The sequence below is a fragment of the Scomber japonicus genome, chromosome 17 (assembly GCF_027409825.1).
Source record: "Scomber japonicus isolate fScoJap1 chromosome 17, fScoJap1.pri, whole genome shotgun sequence".
Taxonomy (NCBI): Eukaryota; Metazoa; Chordata; class Actinopteri; order Scombriformes; family Scombridae; genus Scomber; species Scomber japonicus.
In genome coordinates this window covers 27,770,710-27,776,709 of record NC_070594.1, presented here as the reverse complement: position 1 = coordinate 27,776,709, position 6,000 = coordinate 27,770,710, and positions in this window count along the sequence as shown.

Genomic DNA, 6,000 nt, shown 5'->3' with positions numbered 1-6,000 from the left:
CCCATTCACACACACACATTGGGGCCGTTTCCACTGCAGGAACTTCAGGATAATTTTATGGGGCTGTGACCATTGGCTTGTCTCCATAGCAGGAACCGCCCCTGAAAGACAATCTCCCCGAACTTTTACACTTTTATGTACTCTGTGCGGCCCCGAAAAATTCCTGGGTGGGGCTTGAGGTTGACTCTGTGCTGATTGGATATACTCAAAGTGGGACCTGTGTCATCTCGGTGATGTCACAGTCAAGCTGTCACACAACGGTAACACAGATCGAAACTGTTGCAGAATGATTACATCACCTCCAGACTCCGGTGGGTCCAATCAAGGTCCCATCCTCATCAGATGGAGACTAACATTGGTTGAGTATCTTGCCTAAGGACACATCGACATGGAGAGTGGAGGAGCTGGGAATCAAACCACCAATCTTCTGATTAGTGGATGACCTGCTCTACCTCCTGAACCACAGCCACCCCATGAAGGAGATTAAGATCAGGGGATTGAAAGTTCCATCCTGTAGGGACATGAATATGAACCCAGTAGACATTTAATTCTGATCCAAAAATGTCAACCTGCCTCTGGTGCTACTGGGAAAGTCAGAGGATCACCAAAGTCATTAGAATTCACCCTATGGGGATCATGAATGTCTACAAGATTTGAGTTCCCAATAGTTAAGCTATTTCAGTCTGAACCAAAGTAGAACAAACAAAATCCACACGTAAAACAAATGCTTCCCAGCTCTAATCGGCCTACATTCTCCTAAACACCAGCTCCTCTGCACAGGTCACATCCTCTCAGGCTCACACTTCAACTGTCTCTATTAAGCTCTGCACTCTGCATTCATCCGCTAAAGTGCAAAGTCAATGTAATGTCTTGCGGAGTCTGCAGCGTTCAGAAGATGATAGGCAGATTTCTAGCCAAAAGCTACTTAGAGCTGTTCACAAAACCCTCCGGCGGCAGAATGCTAATAGGAGCTAGTCTGCCATGTCTTAGAGATTAGATTAAATATCAGGGGCCCTGATCCAGCTTCTGCAGCCCGTTCTCCTGCAGACAAACGTTTCAACACGCAGACTTACACCCAATCTCATGTCTGTGGATGTGATAAGTCTGATTGTCACATCCGAGCCCAATCCTCCACAGCACAAAAACCCTCGGTGCAGCAGAATATAGAGAAAAGGCACAAAAGTATGTCGTATATGAGGGTATCGTATAACCTCTTTAGTATAGTTGCTGTAATATTCTTTGCTGAATATTAGCAGATATTTAATGTTGGTGTTTAAGGCTAAAGAATGTTATGACATAAAGTGAAGTGCGTTAATATTCATTAGAGTGGAAAAAGCAGTGATATATAGCATTAGATGCTTAAAGCATTCAAAGGTAGTGGAACTGGCACAGTAGAACAGGGTAAGAGGAGCTTGTTTAATAAAATAAATGATAACATGAAAGACTGATGACTGGACAAATTAATTGAGTACATTTTTAATGCTTATAAGAGGGAGCTGCATGCATCTGTGGAATCACCTCCAGCAGCCAATCACATCTCTTGTTCAGAAGCTGATTTAGCTGTTTGACCTAATGTTCTACTTTTAAAAAGAAGTATCATGCCTTCAGTAACTTTCTGTCTCTGTCATTAATGATATCTGACATGAGAGTTTCTTGGAAGAGATTGAAATTACATCCACAGTCCACTGAGAATTAGACGAGAAGTGGCAACAAAACAGTTGAACTAACTGAGAAAACATGCCGACAGCACTGCCACATTTATAAAAAGCTACATGCTGTGGGTATGGATGTAAAAAATAAGATTAAGATGTCACAGGAAAAAAACAATTTGACTAAAACTGCCAGCCGGTTTCAAAATGTTACTTTGGAAATGTAATAGGTTACAGATTATTAGTCTATACTCAAAATGTAATAAGTAATATAACTATTTCAATGACTTCATCAAAGCACCCCTGACACAGATCAGTGGCATACTGTTCACAAGCTTGTTGATGTTGTCAGTGGGCAGGGCATCCCACTCTTCTGTCAGAGCTAGGGCTAACTCCTGTAGAGTTTGAGGAATATTGTCTCTCTCATTGATGGATCGGTCTAAGACATCCCAGGCATGCGCAATAGGGTTAGATATTGTCTCACTGCAGCTGCCCTATGTGGTCTAGCGTTGTCATCCTGCAGATAAAAGTTGTTCCCATAGACCCATCTTGCATGTGGGAGGCAATGGTTCTCTCAGGATTTCCCTGTACACAACAGCGTTGATGTTTCCATCCAGAAACATTGATTCCATGGTGTCTTCTCCACAAACGATAAAAGCGGCTCACTGGCATTTTCATGGTCGTCCTGGAGATTTTCGTGGCCTCAAATGACCCTGCTCTCGATGAACTTTTAGGATTTTACAGACCGCACCCTGGGATATTCCAAGCAAATCAGCAACATTGGCTTGTTTGTGTCCATCCTGACGGAGTGCAAGCACTCTTTGGCGTATTGCCAATGGTGTTGGATGAGGTATAGCCTAGGGAAGTTCCATGTCAAATTTGGTTGAAAATTATTTCAGACAATCCTGAAAACATGGACCTCTTGCATACAGGCTTTAAGCAGGAAACGGACAACACAGCAAATGTCTTGTCTTTTATAGCGCCAAACAAATGTTATTCATGAATTCATTTCACCTGGGGTAGTTGGGACACATAATGTAATCACTGCACCTGGTCAAAAGTGATAACTGATGCATTTAAATAGGAATAAACAGAAAATTGTGTCTGAAAACTAAATTATTCCAACTTTATGGGCAACAGTGTAATGTTCTAACTGTTCTAGCTGTTAGGGTAAATGTTCCCATTAAGCACCAAAATCTAAGTTCAGCTGTTTTTCATGGATACTGACATGATTTATAAGAGAGATCATTTCTTATAAAGCAACATTTATCTCTCATTGTAAAATGTATTCATTAGTTCATGTAGATTTTAGAATATAAAATAAAGATATTTGATGAAAAAAGTCAAAAGTCTGTCATGAGCTTAATTGGTACTATGACTCCATTTAAGCCCATGTGTGTTCCAAATAAGCCCATGTCATGATTTATTTATAAAATATAAAAATATTGCTTTCAAAGAATTAAAAACAGCAATAAATGTATTCAATATATATATTAAATATTAAAAATGAGGAAAAAACCTTCCTCCTTGTAATCATCAACATTTTATACTCTTCAGAGCCCACAGAAGACTCCAAGTCTGGAAAATAGACTGCTATTCCCAATCACGGCAAACTATACTGTTTCGCTACTTTCGGCTATAAAACACTGTAGACTTATCTACAGAGGGCAATCTGTCACATACTCTTTGAAAGAAGAGTTTTGTGTTCTGGAACATTCATTGAACATTCACACTTGAGATTGTCCGTCAGTGTACCCAGCAGCTCTGCCATCTCAACAAATGCTCCAATCCCCCTTTCTCACAGTCTGTTGGCTCAGATGTATGCAAATAGAAAAGGAGGGCCCATGTCACCTGCAGGAGATAGGTTGTAGTTGTCACTGAGTATGCATCACCTCATATCATCCAGTCTTTGATCCTTGGAGTTATTTTGAATATATATTCCAAAGTAAAAGCTCTGACACCTACTACACACCAGCAAATAAGGGCCGTCATACTGTCTGTGATATGGAAGAGGGATAATAAACCAACAGGGAAACCTCCCACCATCAGCTGTATACTAATGAGATGTACTCTTGTACTTGTGATGTAAGGACATGGAGGCACATTACTCATGAATGTCTGAATCATCATTTCTCAACAGTGTATTGAATATGATAGTGCACACACTTGTCCTGTCACTAAGAACAAAAAGAGAAACAGAAATGTGAGCGAGACTGAAAGCCTAAAAGGGCCATTATCTCCGATGGGTTCAACATTAATAGATGAGCGCCCGGCTAAAAATGAAAGAACACTTTTGCACCGATTCATGTTGGAGTTTTGGTACTTCTTAGGTCTACAAAAATATATCCTCCCACTGTGAGTCCAACAATAACTCTCATCCAACCCTATGAGCTGTTGTGACAAAGTGTAGATTTAGAGTTGGAATTGCAGTTAAGCAAATCAGTTGAGTTGCCTTAACTAAAACAAATCATAAACATGGCGAATAAGAAAACATAATCATTTTATACCAGCCATATACATAGTTGTGGAAGGCTTCATTTTCTGTTTAAATATGATGACTTAATGGCTTATTTTGGTGCACAGTACTACTATTCTAGTACTACACAGACTTGACCCCCATGCTGGTTCATGCACAGTACTCTAATGGTGCGTTCCAGTTGGAAGTCAGAGTTCCTAGTTGGAAATTTCAACTGGAACACCCCCTGAAGTCAGATCTCCAACTCGGAAAGTCAGATACACGCCCTGTATATCAACAGTGTGAAAGTTTAGTAGTAGTAGTAATATCCTGTTTATTAGCAGTTTTGTTTTATTTGTGTCTCATGAACTTCCAACTTCTGAGGTAAATGGAACCCAGCATAAATGGGGAAAAGACAAGCTTGTAGGAAATAGTATGAGGTAATGATCATGATGATTGTTTGTGCTCAGAGCTTTCTCAGCCGAACCTTTTAGAAAAACATGCAATCTACAAATTGGATATTTCTGACTTATTCCAGCTTTTAATGAAATGCTGTAGGCTACTGTTGTCACTATGTTAGAGGTCAGGCTTGAATAACAAGACAGTTTCTTTACTCTGATGATATGGCACAAAACAGATAAATGTTACTTTCTGCAAGGCCTGTGACAGAGATGCTGATACTGTATGTAGTTTTGGTGTCAGCGTAGGTATACTGGGATCCAGTTTGGTTGGGTGCACTGACTCCCATTTTTCAACCATTTGAATTATTTTAGATAAATTTTGCAGTGACTGCTGCAGCGGCTGTCAGGAGAACAGACTGCGGCTCAGTTTGCCACTTTTTCTTTACTATTCAAACTGTGTGCAGGTGCTGTCTGTGCCCTCTGGAGCTCATGCTGAAATCAAATTTTCAGCATGCACAACACAGTCGCTGAAAGTTGTGAATGTTCAGGAAAACCAATGTTGACTTCAATCTTTTACAACGGTATGAAAGCAGTATTGAAATTGTGGTTATCGTAACAACACTGAGACCCACATTTCCATTCCCTCTAGCTACAGTAACAGTTTAGCCTGCCTGTGTTCAGATGAGTAGTGCTGTGGAATAATTGTGCAGCTGCCCGCTCCCCCAGTCCACCTGTGGGCCAGTCAGGGCATGAAGGCTGGAGTCTGGCAGCCCTGGGATCGACGCAGTGTCATCTGTCAGGAGCTGTGATGAGTGTTTACATCAAGGCCTTCCACTGATTACTGCCGTCCCAGCTCCACTCAGCATATGAGAGAGCCACCTGCATGGTCGCCATGCTTGGCTTGTCAGGAGAGATCTCATTTTGCTAACACCATGACCTCCACGCCATCTATCCTCCGCAGAGCGTCCTTGACTTTGACCGGATGATTTACCAAACATCCCTCTTCAGTGCGCTGTGCTGCTCTCTGTGATGGAACGCTGCTATTTGTGTTCCCCAGGCCCTGTGAGCACATTCTAAAGGACTTTGCAGGTCATTTGCGGTGTACTTTATTCTAGGCTGGAGTTTGGAGCAAAATAACTACTCAACAGCACATTTAATATATATTAATTAAGTAATAATCCCCAACACTGTTACATTTTTCTGTTGATCTAATATTGATTTAAAGAGATAGTCAGTTCATGAAAGTTTTGCATTTGTTGTTCCAAATGAAGAGTGCTGCAGATCCTGTATGGAAAAAAAATCTTGATGATACGAAGCATTTCATGATTTTAGAACAACTGTGACTGGGTACTGACTGGATTATAGGTGGTGCCCAGTTGGGTGAGTTACACATGTGGGGCCCATGTTTCTGAAACTATATGGGGTCCATACAATTTGCCCTCTTTATGCCCATGCCAAATTACATCCCTTATGGGGCTCATACAGTCATCCCACA